The sequence below is a fragment of the Dendrobates tinctorius genome, unplaced genomic scaffold (genome assembly GCF_039654945.1).
Source record: "Dendrobates tinctorius isolate UK_male_01 unplaced genomic scaffold, ASM3965494v1 ptg000485l, whole genome shotgun sequence".
NCBI classification, from domain to species: domain Eukaryota; kingdom Metazoa; phylum Chordata; class Amphibia; order Anura; family Dendrobatidae; genus Dendrobates; species Dendrobates tinctorius.
In genome coordinates this window covers 1,200,651-1,219,707 of record NW_027362146.1, presented here as the reverse complement: position 1 = coordinate 1,219,707, position 19,057 = coordinate 1,200,651, and the positions used below count along the sequence as shown (strand labels likewise).

General features: G+C 46.0%; 1 pseudogene; it reads right to left on the bottom strand.

Annotated features, from left to right (window-relative positions):
* Positions 1 to 13,749: 13,749 nt before the first annotated feature.
* Positions 13,750 to 17,385, bottom strand: LOC141077965 (cerebellar degeneration-related protein 2-like; annotated as a pseudogene).
* Positions 17,386 to 19,057: the final 1,672 nt, after the last annotated feature.

Sequence of the window (19,057 nt, the reverse complement as noted above, 5' to 3'; positions counted from 1 at the left end):
TAGGCCCAGTATGGATTGCACGTCATTGCACAAAGGTTAGAAAGGGTACCGTATCCCCGGATAACATGTATGGATAGCGTACACATTCAAAATATATGTCTATACAGCATGAGGCAGGCTCAGACGGTGTTAGGCCCAGTATGGATTGCACGTCATTGCACAAAGGTTAGAAAGGGTACCGTATCCCCGGATAACATGTATGGATAGCGTACACATTCAAAATATATGTCTATACAGCATGAGGCAGGCTCAGACGGTGTTAGGCCCAGTATGGATTGCACATGATTGCACAAAGGTTAGAAAGGGTACCATATCCCTGGATAACATGTATGTATAGCGTACACATTCAAAATATATGTCTATACAGCATGAGGCAGGCTCAGACGGTGTTAGGCCCAGTATGGATTGCACGTCATTGCACAAAGGTTAGAAAGGGTACCGTATCCCCGGATAACATGTATGGATAGCGTACACATTCAAAATATATGTCTATACAGCATGAGGCAGGCTCAGACGCTGTTAGGCCCAGTATGGATTGCACGTCATTGCACAAAGGTTAGAAGGGGTACCGTATCCCCGGATAACATGTATGGATAGCGTACACATTCAAAATATATGTCTATACAGCATGAGGCAGGCTCAGACGGTGTTAGGCCCAGTATGGATTGCACGTGATTGCACAAAGGTTAGAAAGGGTACCGTATCCCTGGATAACATGTATGGATAGCGTACACATTCAAAATATATGTCTATACAGCATGAGGCAGGCTCAGACGGTGTTAGGCCCAGTATGGATTGCACTTCATTGCACAAAGGTTAGAAAGGGTACCGTATCCCTGGATAACATGTATGGATAGCGTACACATTCAAAATATATGTCTATACAGCATGAGGCAGGCTCAGACGGTGTTAGGCCCAGTAAAAAGAGGGGGAGAAGCCAGCGCTGCTTGTGGTCAGAACGTAATACATAAAGTGTGAAAACACACATTGGTTTCTATCTGTATTCAAAAATGAGACATTTAGCAAAAAATTGATCAATTGTTTGAGCTACCCCGCCACGTCAAGGCAGTCTCGTATGGGGAGTCCTACTCTACGTTTTTTATGTTCGCTGTGCCATTGCGGCCTCCTAAATGTATAAAAGCAAGACCTCATTACATGCACACTGTACCTCAAGCATTTCAAAATCGTTCCTATGGCACCAGAGGACAAGCGCAGATAAAGGTTAGCCAGGTCCATGCAGACATTTCAGGTCCAACCTCCACACTGCCTGACCAGCACCACAGATAAAGGACGATCCAGGCCCAGATACAGGTGCGTAATCAAATAAAGCCTAGGGCAGGGCAGGGCCGCTGTTAATGTGAACAGCAGCCTAGATCAATCACTAAGAAAACAGAAAGAATAGCGTACATGACCCAGCGCGCACGGCTACAGTGGTGGTCAGCCACAAAACCAATATCAAGAAAAAAGAGGGGGAGAAGCCAGCGCTGCTTGTGGTCAGAACGTAATACATAAAGTATGAATTCAAACTGGGCGTGAGAACGGCTGGCGAGCTGTTAAGCAAGCTACAGCACCTGTCCAGACAAGTACAGGGATTCCCTAGCGAGGAGACTTATTTGATTGTTTTCAATGTTGGGACAGCAATTTTTGGGGAGCACTATACTCTGGAGAATGATAGATGGGGCCCACCATACACTGGAACATTCCAAAGGTGGACATCAGACACTGGAGCAGCATTTACAGGGCCCATTATACACTAGAACATTAGAAATGGGGCCCATTATGTTTGGAGCATTATTTGGGCCCATAAGACAGTGGAGCTTCATCCATGGGGACCAACATATACTGTAGCATTATGTGGAGCTCATCATATACTGTTTCAAACATTATATGGGACCAATGATTCTGTATGGAGAAATAGATGGGCCTCGTCATGAGATGTAAAAAGTGAGGTATTTTTCATTGTACTATACCGCTATTTCTCTGCCGTATCGGAGCATGATGAGTTGTGGTATGTGTTAAAGGGGCGCTCTTTCGCCCAGGGCACATGAAAACCTGCAGCCAGCCCTCCCCCCCCACAACTTTAGCCAAATAACCCCCATTTTTCAGTGCGTAACTTATATTATGAAGTTAATTAAGGTTGACACGCTTAAGTAAGAAGAATTGATGCTTTTGGCATTCAAATGGGCACTGTTGGTGTGTTTCCTGTCCTCCTCTCACTGCCGACTTTTATTCCCCATTGACTTACATTGGGTTTCGTGTTTCGGGACGACCCCGACTTTTCCCTATAATCGGACGATCTTGCTCGACCCGACTTTTGGAAAAGTTGGGTTTCACGAAACGAAACGCGACCCTAAAAAACCAAAAGTCGCTCAACTCTAGTGACGAGGCCTGATCAATTACTGCTGTTTCATCATTTGCCTTACCCCCCTCACTGTGTCCAGTTTACACTGAATTGTTCTAGACATGCGGATAACATGGGTCCCCCTTGTATGATGTGTCAACCCCCAGGAGCAGCGAGACAGGATTTTTGGATATGTTGTGTAAGGATTGTCCTTTAATACTTCTTTCTCCTACGCCTCATTGGGGGTCACAGACAGTGGGTGTTATGCTGCTTGCCACTAGGAGGACACTAAGTAAACCAGAAAAAAAGTTAGCTCCTCCCCTGCAGTATACACCCTCTCGCTGGCTGAGATTTCCCCAGTTCTTGCTTAGTGTCTGTAGGAAGCACTTGGGTCTGGCTTCAGACCCCACCGTTTTTATTTTCTTATTAACAGAGTGAAGGGGGCGACGGTTCCTTTCAACGGCCTGCTCTCCCCCGAACCAAAAACAGGCAAGCACGTGGAGTATACCTCCCCGTACACTTTCCTGCGACGACTGGGACATACCTGATTCTTCTGGGCGACGGTTCCTTTACGGTCCCAGTCTCCCCGCACGAATACGAGGGCGAGCGCACGGAGAAGTTTTCAGAAGCGCTCTTTGGATGCCCTGAATCAGCCCCAGAGCTCTCCTTCCCCCTGCCCATAGGGAGGATTGATTGAGCAATACCCCTTAAAGAACTCCTCCAGCTCTGGTACATCGCCCAGGAGGATGAGAGACCTGCAGCTGGAAGGCCCCGGACAGCGCGGCCTGCCTGAGCACTGGCGTGGAGGTATGGGGTCGGGTCCCGGTCCCCGGGAGAAGCGCTGACTTAGTGTCAGCAGCGGCACACTGGCGCCCCGTCGCGGCCCCCCTGTCCGGCGCTCACCGAGGGTAGGGCCAGAAATTTAGTCCCCGGCTTTTAGGCCTACAAGGCCGCAGTTTACATAGTGCCGCCCACTGTTAGAGCCACCACCCACGTCTTTCACGCTTCTCGCTCTGTGCGAGAGGCGCCCTGCTAGTCTCGGGGGCCATGTCTTTTACCTCAGCCTGATCTGGGACTGATGCGAGGCGCGCACACTGACGGACAGCACCTGGTGACACTACAGGGCCACCGCTATTCCTCCCGGGGACACAGCATAGGACTGTGGGTAAGCTGCATCTGCCCTCAGATTAAAGCTTAACCTCTTCTCTGCACATTCCCTGCAGCCCAGGCTCTGCCTTTAACCCTTTCAGGGGCGCTATGTCTCAATCTAAGGAAGCTAAGAGGGCTACTAAGAAGCAAACTGCGTTCTTTACCACTTTCAAGGCTGCCTTACCCTGTGCCCAGACTAATCCGTTTTTGCACGGATTGTGACCCGGCTCGTGCTCAAACGCCACCTGCCACCGCTGCGACAGGTCTCCCTGCGTTTAGTCCCCCTGAGTGGGCTGTGTCCCTGTCATGGTCTGTGGAATCACTGACCAAGGCTATAGACTCCCTCCGGGAATCCTCTTTAAGTCAGAACGTGTCTTTACCGCCCGAGCAGGGCTCTGGCGAAGGCCGGGAACCGTCCACCAGCAGGGGCCGTATGCGTTCAAGGGATGGTCAGGTCTCTAGAAAGCAGACCCATGATGCGTCCCCTAGTCACGCTTGCGCTTCAGCAGTGGCGAGTTCTGTCTCTCGCTCTCCCTCTCCTAATGTTTGCAGTGAGCACGACTCTGAAATCGAATCTGTCACGTCAGACCCTCAGAATCCCCCAACTGACCAAGAGTCACTTGATTCTCTTATAGAATCAGTCAACAGGATTCTGAAGTTGTATGAGGAGAATATTCTCGCTCCGGAACACGCTATCTCCTTTAAGAGGACTAAACGTGTGCACAGGTTATTTGCCAGCCATCCGGAGTTTAAGGACATTGTCCAAAGACATAGGGACCGACCACATAAGCGTTTTACAGGGTAAAAGCCTACCGAGGCTAAATACCCTTTTGCTCCAGATCTAATGAAGGATTGGTTACAATCCCCTTCGGTGGACCCTCCTGTTTCGCATCTTGCTTCTAAAACGCTTCTATCCATTTCTGATGGCTTTTCAGTCAGAAACCCCTCCGATCGTCAAATTGACTACCTCGCTCGCTCAGTGTTTGAAGCTTCAGGAGCGGCACTTTTTCCATCTTTCGCGGCGACTTGGGTGGCTAAGGCAATGGCCGCTTGGGCAGAAGTCTTAATTACTGCCTTCAAAGGTAGCAATCTTCCTCCGGAGGCAACCAGTGTCGCCAGGCAGATAATTCACGCAGGGGACTTTGTAGTGGACGCTTCTTTAGAAGCCGCCAATTGCGCTGCTCAGGCTGCCGCTAATGCAGTCTCCATTAGAAGAGCCTTATGGCTCCGCGACTGGCGGGCAGACTCCACTTCAAAAAATTATTGACTTCCCTGCCCTATCCAACTGGTCGCCTATTTGTAGAGAAACTGGACCAGCTCATTTCGGACTCTACCGGGGGAAAAAGTAAATTCCTTCCCCAACAAAAGGCTGTCCGGTCGTTTCGGAATCAACAGCCAACTCGTTTTCGACCTTTTCGCAACAATTCCAGTTGGTCCTCCTCAACCTTCTCTTCCAGACCAAGTCGGGCCCCGCATGGAGACAGAGATCACCAGGTCTCATACAGACCTAACCACTCTTGGAAGCCCAGGCCAAGGGCATCTGGATCTAGAGGAGCCAGATTCCATAGATCCTCTACACAATGACTTGTTGCGGTATCCGGCGGACACCGACAAACTAGGCGGTTGTCTACTTTCATTCAGTCAGACCTGGCTCACGGTCGTTCACGACGAGTGGGTCAGGGAGCTGGTGTCCTCCAGATACAACATAGAATTTACTCCCCCCCCCCCCCCCTCCGACACGTTTCTTCTGATCCTCTCCTCCCAAGAAAAAGACAACAGCCTTCCTTCGGGCCGTTCATGCACTGGAAAGGGACGGAGTCATCATTACGGTCCCTCAAGGCGAAAGGTTCAAAGGTTTTTATTCAAACCTTTTTGTGGTTCCAAAGAAGGACGTAAAGATGCGGCCCATACTGGACCTCAAGCTGTTAAATCAGTTTGTCAAGGTACGGCGATTCCTTCCAAATGGAATCCCTCCGATCTGTTGTCGCCTCCATGTAAAAAGGAGAGTTCCTAGCATCCATCGATATCAAGGATGCCTACCTTCACATCCCGATTTGCTAGTCCCACCTACAGTTCCTGCATTTTGCAATTCACGAGGAACACTTCCAGTTCGTTGCCTTGCCCTTCGGACTCACCATCGCCCCAGGGTATTTACCAAGGTCATGGCGGCTGTCATGGCCATTCTTCACGCTCGGGGAGTGGTGGTATTGCCGTATCTAGATGATCTGCTGATCAAGGGTCCGTCTCTTCCAGCCTGCGAGGAATCCGTGGATATCACAGTAAATACTCTCTCGCCTGGGTTGGAAGATAAACTTCGGAAAGTTTTCCCCAACACCGGCCCAGCAAATTTCCTTTTTGGGAATGGTCTTGGACACTTCCTGCGGGGTTGGTCATTCTCCCTCCAGAAAAGGCCCAAGCTTTGCGACAGGCAGCGTGGACTCTTTCCCGTCTGGTTTCTCACTCTATTCGTTTCAGCATGAGAGTTCTCGGAAAGATGGTGGCAGCAATGGAAGCAGTCCCAATCGCACAGTTCCATCTCCGCCCTTTGCAACAAGCCTTGCTGTTGACTTGGGACAAGGACCCTCCCTGGACCGTCGGTTCCTACTGTCCCTGTGGGTCAGACAAGCCCTCAAGTGGTGGACACTGAAATCCTCCCTGAGTCAAGTGAGGTCTTTTCTCCCAGTACGATGGCCGGTAGTGACCACCAACGCAAGTCTTCTGGGCTGGGGTACGGTGTTTCGTCACCAAACGGCACAGGGTTGTTGGTCAATTCGGGAGTCACGTCTCCCCATCAACATTTTGGAGATACGAGCGATCAGATTAGCCCTACTGAGCTTCAACCATCTCCTCGTGGGTCACCTCATCAGTATCCAATTCGACAACGGCTGTAGCGTATATCAATCGTCAGGGGGGTATTCGTAGCAGGCTGACCATGCGCAAAGTGAGTCACATCCTCCGTTGGGCCGAGAGCAACCATTCGCCCATCTCAGCGATCCACATCCCCGGCATAGAGAATTGGGCGGCAGATTTCCTCAGTCGCCAAGGCCTTGCCTCGGGAGAGTGGTCTCTTCATCCGGAAGTCTTTCAGCAGATTTGCCATTGCTGGGGCACTCCGGATGTGGATCTCATGGCCTCAAGACTAAACAACAAGGTTCCTCGATTCATTGCCCAATCGCACAACTCATGCGCCATCGGAGCGGACGCCCTAGTTCTGCCGTGGCACCGGTTCCGGCTCCCGTACATTTTTCCCCCTCTCCCATTGCTCCCAAGGGTCATCAAGAAAATCAGAACAAAGGGAGTACCGGTGATCCTAGTCGCGCCAGGGCCGCGCTGGGTTTTCTCACGACGTGATTTCCACCATGATTAGCGCTAGGAAGCGTGTCCACCGGACCTGGAAAACCTTCTTTTCGTGGTGCAAGGATCATGGTCGATCCCCTCTGGTGTTTTCCATTCCTTCTATATTGGAATTCCTTCAATCCGGATTAAAGTCAGGCCTCGCGCTTAGCTCGCTCAAGGGCCAAATTTCAGCCTTGTCAGTGCTATTCCAACGCAAAATTGCCAACAAACTTCTGGTCAAGACGTTCATTCAGGGAGTTTCCCATGTGGCACCTTTCTATAAAAGGCCATTGGAATCATGGGACCTTAATTTGGTTCTCGGGGCCTTACAGGAGGCTCCTTTCAAACCGCTGCAGGACGTACCACTAACTGTTCTCTCTTGGAAGGTGGTCTTTCTAGTGGCAATTACGTCAATCAGACGAGTTTCGGAATTGGCGGCCGTCCTGCCGTCCTCTGTTCCTGAATTTATCAGGACAAGGCAGTTCTCAGGACGTCCCCATCTTTCCTGCCCAAAGTCGTATCCTCTTTCCATCTCAATGAGGAAAATGTTTTGCCTTCCTTCTGTCTGGCACCAGTCCATCGCATTGAGAAGGCTCTCCACACCCTGGACGTGGTTAGGGCTCTGAGACGGTACATCTCGCGGACAGCTCCATTCCGCAAGTCAGATGCCCTGTTCATACTTCCAGAGGGGCATAGGAAGGGTCTAGCTGCTTCAAAAGCAACGCTAGCCAGGTGGATTCGCTTCGCTATTCAGGAATCCTACCGTGTCAGGAACGCGCCTGTCCCAGCAGGGATTAAGGCGAACTCTACCCGCTCAGTGGTCGCCTCTTGGGCCATTCAGCACCAGGCGTTGGCAGAACAGGTCTGCAAGGCTGCAACTTGGTCCAGTCTGCATACCTTTACAAAACATTACCAAATTTATTCTCAGGCCTCTGCGGATGCAGCTCTTGGCAGACGCATCCTTCAATCGGCAGTACCACAGTGTTGAGTCAGTAGTACAGGGGGTATTAGCAGTTGTATGCTCCCCACCCAGGGACTGCTTTAGGATGTCTCACTGTCTGTGTCCCCCAATGAGGCGTAGGAGAAATAGGGATTTTTGTGTACTCACCGTAAAATCCTCTCCGAGCCAATCATTGGGGGACACAGCACCCACCCTGTTTAGCCTATTGGTTTATTGCATTATTCTTAGGTTATGACATAGTTATTGTTATTTGTTTAATGCTCCTACTGCTTGTTCACCGAACTGGAGAAATCTCAGCCAGTGAGAGGGTGTATACTGCAGGGGAGGAGTTAACTTCTTTTCTGTATTCACTTAGTGTCCTCCTAGTGGCAAGCAGCATAACACCCACTGTCTGTGTCCCCCAATGATTGGCTCAGAGAAAAGGATTTTACGGTGAGTACACAAAGATCCCTTTTTTTTTTTCTTTTAATAACAGTAGGCACTTCTGATATTGATGACGTTTTACAAAGATAGGCCATTGATATCAGAACATTGGGGGTCTGACGTCCTGCAACTTCATATGACCAGTTTACAGAGTGGTAGCTCACTTCTCATGCACATTAAAGGGAAGCGATCATCAGAAAATGACCTATACAAATCAGATGGGTTTACACATATTTTTTCTAAATTTGTAATTGGGTTTTATTCATATCACAATCTGTATTACAAGAAAAACACATTTTCACATTGGGGCTTCTTTTTTTAGACTTGTACTGCGGTCTTTTTAGAAAGAATTTTCAGCAGCCTCCTTATCATCAGAGGCAGGATTACAATGACAGATAATCCTCTCTACACAGCTCCCCCACTAGAATCCACCAATCACAATAAGTGATGTCACAGCTCCCCCTCCCTTTGCAATGATCTTTGCACACGCTCATTAGATGCTTCATCACAAAAGCTAGGGTCAGCATGTGTTCATTGTGGCTAATGTACATGTGTTGACATCCTTCTTCATGGATATCAAAGTGGAGGCATATGAAAGCTTGCCTAATTTGAGTAATTTTGTTTTACATGAAAAAAATGAAAATTATTACCTTATGTAAATAAAGGTGCCAGAATAGTATGTCTTATTTGATTCTTATAAAATCAGCTGGAGATTTACAGATTTTTTTTTTATTTAAAATATTACTCCCCCCTACCCCACCCCCCAAAAAAAAAAAAATCTTGGATGATATGCTGCTAGAACCCATGTTTCAAGAACTGGGCTCTGCTCCATTCATTATCCATGGGACGGATAGAAATAACTGAGCATTGTACGTGGCAGTTCCAAAGAGCTGAGACTGCCAATGATTGACCAATCTGATTATTGATGACCCCTTTAATTTTTTTTTGTGTATTTTAGGTAAATTGTGTATTACCTCAGTACTTGCTGAATGACATTTCTTATGGATGACCATTAACATTGACCATGCAGTATCACTTTTTAGCACTAGAATATTACCTTATACTCCTTTAGCGTCCCCAGTTGTCAGAGCAGATTCTAGCTTTTCTGCTGCCTAAGGGTATGTGCCCACGATCTTGAGTTCCTGTGTCAAACCTGCAGCGGCCAGATGTTACAGCATAGTGGCTTGGATTTCCAGAAGTCCCACGGACACCCTGTCTATTTTTCTTGTGGAGGACACTAGTTTCTTTCACCCAATGTATTGGATGTGGTGAATCCGCACGGTTCAGCGAACCTATGCGGAGTCGCCTGCATTCAACAGACGGCAACGCTAAGGACACAGCGAACGTGCACTGCGTCCAAAGTGTTGCTGGTTCCAGATTGTGGGCACCCGGACTAAAGCCAAAATGGAAATGCAGTGGGCTGGAATGTTTTCTTGTGTGTGGCTATTACAGTAATCATTATTTGGTCCCCTCCAGAGTCTTGAACCCTGAATAGTCTGATTGCAAAATATAGAACAAAACACGGTCTCTTAAAGGGAATCTGTCACCTCATTTTTGCTCTATGAGCTGCCGGCACCGCCATCAGGGGCTTATCTGCAGCATTCAGTAATACTGTAGATAAGCCCCCCATTTAACCTGAAAGAGAAGAGAGATAAGTTATATTATACTCACCCAGGGGTCCGGCGCCTCTTATCTTCTAGCGATGACGTCCTCCTTCTTACTTCTGCTGCAGCTCCTGCGCAGGCGCACTTTATCGGCCCTGTTTAGGGCAGAGTACTGCAGTGCACAGGTGCCGGATCTGACCTTTCCCGGCGCCTGCGCACTGTAGTACTTTACTCTGCCCTCAACAGGGCCGATAAAGTACGCCTGCGCAGGAGCTGCAGCAGAAGTAAGAAGGAGGACGTCATCGCTAGAAAATAAGAGGTGCTGGACCGGACCCCGGGGTGAGTATAATCTAACTTGTTTTTCTTCTCTTTCAGGTTACATCGGGGCTTATCTACAGCATTACAGAATGCATTACTGAATGCTGTAGATAAGCCCCTGATGGCGGTGGCCGCAGCACATAGAGCAAAAATGGGGCAACAGATTCCCTTTAAGTTACAGCACCGGACTCACCATCAGTACTGGAATACAGCACCAAGCTTAGTATGGCAATCCATTAGGTCAGCCCCTACAATCTTCATTGGTATCACATGTACCTACAATTCCAAGTACAGTATGTCCTTTATGATGGGAAATAGTTTGTTTTTTACCTGTTAATGTTATCATAAGACAGTAGATTGTACAGGAGAGACACAGGCAGTATCAAAAATACATTTACACAAAGGTATCTGATGGTAAAAGCAGACAACTGATAGGGGAACCACACTAGGCATAGATTGATACTCTTGTAAAATATACTTGGAATGTACAGGATTTTCTGCTTTGCATCTTTCGATAAAGAAGGGAAAGCCAGAGTACGATTAGCCTGTATTCTGATGAGGCTGACCACAGAAGACCTGAAGAAATGGCTGAAGATTTTGGCTCTGGCTCATTATCAGTGTTAGAGCGGCCTCATTTATCTGTCAATGAGTGAGAATCGTCTGATAAGTGGTGTGTGCCGCCACACATCTTACTCCAGTCAGGGACTGGCATAAGAAATACCATCACTTGGCAGAGCTGGGGGCATGATACCACAGATTTTTTTTTTTTTTTTGGTGGGTCTGGATTCAAAGAAAAAAAAATAAGTTGCTAAATTTGAGTTGTGCAAAGATTTTGTAATTAAAGTATTTTATGCTAGAATTCTGGCAAAGCGCTGCTGACTTGGGGGTCTTCTTGTATGATAATTGGTGCGTTTCTTGTGTGCGCTGGATGACAGCAGAAAACCACATAAGGAATGTCTTTATTGTGCGGATCAGATTGAGTAAAGGACGGATCACGGAACACAGCAGCCGATACCGGACGGCGTACAACTCCGTCATCATTTAGTTTTCCTCCCATCAGTGACCGTGGTACACAGACTTTCTACAGCGAGCCGCCATCATTAACACTGTCTTCTATAACACTTCGTTAGATACGATCATGTACTTCTGGCTTCATATAGCAGTCTCATTCATACCATAACACCAAATCTGACTCCACCTAACTTGCCTTTCCCTTTACTACCGCCATCCCCTCCCCACATAAGCCGTCTTCTTACGCTTCATTCATACCAACGTTTATCTGCATTATTCCTAGAAACACCTAAGTATGGGATAATCTCCATCATACTAGAGCCAAACAAGCGCGCACTAGTTCACTACAGACCTAATGGGTTTATGGATTTTTTTTTTTCACCAACCTGCGATTCGCCATGTGGAGAACTCAAAATGCCATCTTGCCCCGGGAGCCAAGTGTAGAGCCAAAAAGGTCGGCAATCACTGGCCTAGAATTGTATGCTTGTCTGAACAGCCCCATAACATATAATTTGTCCATGTGCACGTGGACTGATGGCCTGCATGGAGGAAAAAAAAATGGCGCCGTGTCCTCCTGTGGTCCATTTTACAGACCAGAATAAGGCATGAAAGGCAGCACGGTACCTGTGTGCAATGCGGATGAGCACTCGGGCCAGTCACAGCCACAATTTGTCATCTTGGCCAGTCCAATTTCCAATACAGACATCCCAACCCCGGCCTTAAAGGGGTTGTCCAGTGTAAAGCTACAAGTCTGCAGGCACTGTGACTGTAGACTTGTAAATCCTCACATGTTCACAGTGCGTGCACTAGGGGGAAGTGACTGCAGACTTGTAGCTTTACACCTCTTTAAAGTTCATAGTTTTAGAAGTTATGTTTAATACACAGTATTATCAATTCTCCAGCGCCACCAGCCCTATTTATGTCAAAATCCCTATATAATCCTTTCTGAAAATTCACTTGACCAAGATGACAGAGGAGCAGCTTTGTCTGTCCTCATAAAATGCCATTTCTAATGACTGGATTATACAGTCCTTCTGACATGGGCTTGTCAGTATAAGTACACCAGCCTCATTAGGGCCAAGATCTGTTTATTAATGTATACCGCTTGATATGATGTATTCTCTTCTGATCTAGTCTAAAAGCAGTCACTAAAAAAACAAGATCTGAACTGGCTCTTACGGCGGTCCATTCTCTGCATAGCTTTCTTATAGCAAAGCACACTAGTCAGTAACAATTACCGCAAAGTTAAGCACATATTTTTGCAAGTTAAAAAAAAAGTCTTATGTGCTTGTTTTTTTTTTGTAGAATTTCCCTAAAGAAGCACCAAAACGTAAAAAAAAACTGCTCTCTAGCCATAACTGGTGCACAGTACAGTGAGGGATGGGGGAACAGGACACAGATTCTCCCAGTGCTGAAAATGCACTGATCCCCCCACCAGGCTCTATGCTAGACACATCCTAGTATTACTTGTGCCCCAAGTATTCATTTTAACATGTTTTTATCCCCTCCAAAATCAGATTAACTACTCTAATCACCCAGATTGCTGGACTTGCAATGGATAGTTCGGAACTGGAATAGATGGGGCCAGGAACGCATAAAATAAAAAAACTGCACCTTTTAAATAACAATTTTTGGGGTGTCTAAATATATAAAAATCCCATACCTGGAGCTTTTTTTTCCATAGAGGCAACATTTTCTGTCATAACGGTCTTGGGGGGCAAGTGTTCTTGTCCAGATGTCCTGGCCCGACCATGGGTTAGGTGTCGCCCAAATATATACTAAATTGGGCTGTTAGTTTGGACAGTGGAGCCAAGAGATCTGGCTGTAAGATGGTCACTATACAAATAACATTTGGACTCTATTCACAGTGTGTCTAGTCCACACATGTGTCCCCCAATGAGTGGCTTGGAGAAAAGGATTTTATGGTGAGTACACAAAAATCCCTGTTTTTTTTTTTCTCAGTAGAAATTCTTTAGCCTTCCCAGGTCCAAAGTAGAGACCCCATCACTGCCCGGTTTCTGTCTTATACAAGCAATCTGTGAGCTCGGCTATTCTGCCAATCGCCGATCTCATCGATCGGTGGCAGTGCTGCAATACTGCTGCAGCCAAACAGAATGAGCAGAGGTGGAGAGCCAGTGCTGGACCCGAGTAAGGCAAGTAATGTTAAGCTTGTATTTTATACCTGCTGCAGCTTATAAAGTCCAAAGATTTGTGAAAGGGAACAATCCCTTTAAATACGTTGCCTTGATGGCTTCTGATCCCATTAATCAGAGGACACAAAGCCATGACATGACCATACGAATAAAGACTTTGATAATGCATAATTTTCAGCCATTAATCTCTAAATCCTTACAAATCTGGGTGGGTGGGATGGAGAATATGGCTTTGAAAACCTAGGAAATAACAATAAGGTGTGTATTTCGGCACACAATTGCAGGATGTGTGTCACGGAGGTAACATGGTAGCAGGTAGTGGACGAGGGCATGCAACTTTATGGGCCACCAGTTTGTAGGGAACGGAAACCATTGGCTGCTGCGATGTTCCCACATTTAGGCAAGAGGCATATTATACACCAGAAAATTAGGAACAAAACAAAGAAATATATATCTAATAGAAAACAGTAGATATAATATTTATAGGATTATTTACAGCTAGTAATAAGTGCAATATATTAGTGTTCTCTAATACGACATCACAGTATTATATAAGAAGTTATCTCCCTATAGGAGCAGTTATAGGGCCCCACAGCGCCAGCGGCTACATAAAATGATACTAAATGATACTACTCCTACACGGTTGCTATGCATAAAATAGACCGTTTGTGCTTTTCTCCAGACCGTAGAAGACCACACGTATCGTACGAACAGACAAGTCACAGCAAAATTGTGCTGGTCGTACCTAAATCGGAAGCTTGGGATGGCTGCACATGGCCGATATTCAGGGGTCCGTGTATGGATAGATGTCTGGGTTCTACTGGGGTCTCCTGACCCAAATTCGAGGCAGGAGAACTGCACGCATGTCAGATAGCTCAGGCCCGTGAAAGTTGGACGTGTGAAAATCGGGCTTAGCCAGAGATTGTGTTGTCTGGTTTAGATGAAAGGGGCTTCTGCTAATATCAACATGGCTAGTGGTATAATATTGGTGACCAGGAGTATTGCATACCCTGTTGTGTGTACAAAAAAAAAATCAAACAAAAACAACTTTGGGAAATCCTCTACATCTACTAACAATCAGGTATGAACCTGAAGATATATTATCTGAAGGTCCTGTTATCCCACAGAAAAGTCAAACTAAAGAAGAGAAACCACGCTACACCACCTCTTTAGCAGACCCTGGTTTGAGGATGAACTGTGAAGAATCCAGTCCTTCATAGCTCTTGTAGTCCAGTTTCACACTTCATCGGTCCATAGGCTTCAAAACGAGAAGTGTGGTCCAATCTGCTTCTTTTTCTAATCCTGACTACTGTCCTGACCAGAAGACCCAAGTTAAAGCTTGTGGGATGAAACAAGGTCACCATCTGAAAGTGGATTCCACTTTATATAGTAGATCACCGTGCTTGTTGGCCATCGTATGGGCAAGTGAGGTAGCCATAAGACTTCTTTATGATCAAGAATTAAAAATAATTTAAAGGAAATAGACATATGAATATATTAAGTCTAAGTGGTATGTACACTGGAAGAAAAAAACAAACAAAAACACAGAAGTTCTGCTGGTGGTCATAACTACTCTGGGAGTGGGAGATAAGTTTGTATTTTGTTCGATTCTCACTGATTTCTTCTTTGGTTTTGTTAATACAAGTAAATATTTCTTGAAAAAGAACTTTGTACTCCGGCTGGGACACTGGGGAGCCAGGGGTGTGCTTTCCTGAATTTAAGGTATTTGGTGGAGAGTTGTCTGGAGATGACCTGGTGGACAGATTTGTGGTCTGGACAGACTTGTGACTGAAGAGGTCATCCTCCATCTGGCAACAGTGAAGAAGCTCCCCGTATTTACCTTTAAGGGCACTGTACTGAGAGTCCACCTCATTGAGCAGAGAAATTCCTCTTTGTTTCACAGCCTCGGTCCTCCTGATACAGGTCTCCTCATGACCATTACGAATGGCTTCTGCAGTGACAGTGGGCAAGACCATCTCACTACTGCTCCTTTTTAAGGGCTTTTTTTCTCCTTCAGAGATTGGATCGAGCTCTGGATCCTTATCTGAAGTCTCTTTGAATGATATGAAGATGGATTCTGGTACCAGCTTCTCAACACTGCTAGAGAATACGCTGTCTGATCGACATATCTGACGCATTTCGGCCACCTCAGCTTCTAACTCTTCTGCCCGGGCATGACACGAATCCCTATCCTTGAGGATATTTTCTAACTCTGAGTTTTCCTTCAAGACCTGATTATGTTCATCCTCTAAAGTCTCCCTCTTCTTGCGTTCTAGGCTGAGCTATGCCTCCAGAACAGACAGTTTTCTTGAGATGATCATGATTCTTCTTCAAGGGGACCAGGCTGAGTGTTTAGAGATGTGATCTTCTCAGCAAAGACGTGATCATAGACAAAATGCCTGCAAAGTAAGAAAAATACTTAGTCTACCACCACCTCTAGTAAAACCTTTCAGATCAAACCTGGTAAACTACATTTTTTTTGTTTTCACTACCAAGTGAAGAGATATAATTATCACTCTGACAACACTGCAAGCTTCAGATATGTTCACACATGTTGATCTTGCATATTTGGCACCATTACTGGATCCCTCAAATGAAAGGCTGCCACTTCCCTTTGGCTTTTCAGCAGGTCCACCCAATTATTAGTCCGTCTGTACACAAATATAAGCCCTTTAAAGTCCAAGAGCTCCTAAAAAAAAAAAAAGAGAAATGGGCCCCCACTTATCTCTTGGGCTCCTGTGTGGCCACACAGGTTGCACCAATGATACGTCCACCCCTACCTCTGATTCAATAGTGCTAGTAAAAAGCAAAAAGGAGTACAAGAAAAAAAAACAAACAAGCGAGAGTTGAAGGATGAGGTTGCAGAGCTTGAGAAGGCAGAACGGGGTAAAGGGGGATGGAGAGATCTCCTGGATGTCAGGAAGGAGAGGAGTCCACCATGACGTATCAGGAGCCTGATCACCCTGGACTTTTTGCAATAGTGAAATCGAAGAACTGTTTTTTTTTCCTCAGCCCAGCTATAATCTGTTTGGTCGTCAGGAAGATAGAAGCTAATCATCTGTTTTCTGTCTGGAGTACATATGGGACATCATGTCCTTCCGTGAAGGACAGCAAGTCTAGGCGCTACATGCAAGTTTGGCCATGACATGTATCAAAGCCAGGCCCAATGTAGATATGGATATATTTAGCGTCTTGAAGTCACACAAGGTATATCAACAAAGGAAGAGACATTTTTAGACTTTCCCATTAATTTGGCTTCAGATCTCAATATTCAAAAAAATATGTTAAAAAGGAAATTTGCTAAGACAATTTTGCTACTAAAACTAGTGGCATAGCTGACTAGGTCCCAGTGAAAAAAAAAATAAAATCTACACATTTTGTAGTAATCTGATAATCCAGCGCTGAGGAATCGAGTGTTGAAGCAATATGCAAATTGACCTGGAAGTGCATTGAGGCGGTGTCTGTGTACATTAGATGCACCCACAATGCACTTACAGGTTAGTTCACATGTGGCTTTAAAGTCCTCAGCGTTGGCTCATGGGCTTACTTCAAAATAGGCATCGCTTTTATTTCTGCATTAATTTTGACGATCACTTTGAAAAAAAAAAAGCGCACAATAAAATCGGCGTAAAAATTTACCATGAAAAAATATATATATTTTCAGCCACATAATTTCTTAAACTTACTTGCGCAGGTCATAGAGTTCCTTCAGACAGGAGAGGCTGTGGGTTGACCTCGAGTGCTCAAACGTCTCACGGCTACGACACTTTTTCAGCTCTTCCACCTGTTTCTGTAGATCGTCAATGTGAGTCTGCAGACCTTCAATAGTCTCTGTCAAACTAAACAAGAGAAGATAAAATAAACAAATGTTTGCAAGAGTGCATTCACAAGAAGCGAAGCGTTTGTATATTCATAGCTTAGGCCACACTGCTGACATCTCTTCCCACGGAGGCCATTTTGTCCTGCATTGGAGGAGAGCGCCTACCTAGGGCAGACCTCATTAGAAGACACAGCTTTGCCGGTACAGAAGATCAATTCCACCTTCTGCCATTTGCTAGAAGAGTCGTTGAGAGGCGAATATGGCACCATAGAAAGCAGACCACCCGATAGGTTATGTTGGGGGACAGTGTTGCTCTCAGGGGAAAGTCAGGAGGCCCCACATATACATTAGATCAGGGGTGGACATATCATTGGTGCAACCATACAAGGTCCCAAGAGGTAACGGGGCCACTTCCACATCCAAAATATGGGAATTGTGCACTATGATGAGTTATTGGACTGCAAAGGGCCCATGTATTGTTCTTGCACAGGGGCCCTTTCTGTGTGTTTGCCAGTGCATTAGAGGACTGGTTAATACCATGGCTCAGCCAACTTTTATCTAAGGCCTGTTTCACACTTCAGTTTTTTGCCATCAGTCAAAATCCGCCAAAAGATGAAAATAGCGGATCCGCTAAAAATGTGTAAAAACGGATGCCAGCTGATGGTACGGATCCGTTTTTTTACGGATCCGCTATACAGATTTTTGTACGGATCCATCAAAAAGCAGATCCGTATCATCCTTTGGCATCCATTTTTCACATCTGTTGGATCAGTTTTCTTGCGGATCCGTTTTTCCACACCTCCAAAATGGGATGCTCCCAAATATGATTGGCTCTTGGAGAATGCTCCCAAATGTGATTGGATACTGGAAACTAGGGAGAAATATATCTAGGGTGTTGTGATACAATTTCTTTGAAAGGTTTTAGAGCTAGTGGCAGCGATGGAAGGAGTCAGTGCGAGTTTGGAAGGAGTTATTGCGAGTATTGACAGCTTCTGTGTGGAATTTGATCGTCACTTGAATCGGTTGGCAATTATTGCTCTCCAGAGGGAGAAAAGAAGATTGCGAATCCTGCGGCAGAGGAAACGGCGCCAGTGGATTCATCCCATTAATGCGCAGAGGTTCACCCGTGGCGTGTTTTCCACACTATACCTGGAATTGAGGGATAATCCGGACAAGTTCTTCAACTACGTGCGCATGAGGCTGGAATTCTTCGAGATATTGGTGGATCGTGTTGGAGAACAAATCCGGAGAAGGGACACACAAATGCGGTTTTCTATATCACCGGCGGAGCGTTTGATGGTGACCCTTCGGTAAGTTATCTACTTTTTAAACTGTTTCAGATTCTGCAGGCTTTTATTGTTATGTTATGGCTTGTAGTTTGTATTCATTTTACTTTTTTTTCCCTTTTTTTAACAGATTCCTGGCAACTGGAGAATCCTTCACCTCCCTCCATTTCCAGTTCCGGATTGGGATTTCAACTATTGCTGGAATTGTACAACAGACCTGCCGGGCATTATGGGATTCTTTACAGGAGGAATACATCCCAGAGCCAACAAAGGAGAGTTGGCTGGAGATTGCCGACAAGTTTCAAGAAATCTGCCAGTTTCCAAACTGCATCGGTGCCGTGGATGGCAAGCATATCGGGATTGTGAAACCCATGGGATCTGGTTCACAGTTTTACAACTATAAAAAATACTTTTCTATTGTCCTTATGGCCATTTCGGATGCAAACTGCAAATACATTGCTGTGGACATTGGTGCATACGGTCGTTCTAATGACTCTCAGGTCTTCAAGATGTCCACCATGGGCCGGCGCTTGTATGGAGACAATTTTGACTTCCCACCTCCAAGACCACTCCCTGGAACAACAGGCCCACCAATGCCTTTTGTGTGCGTTGGTGACGACGCTTTTCAGCTTTCTAAACACCTACTCAAGCCATA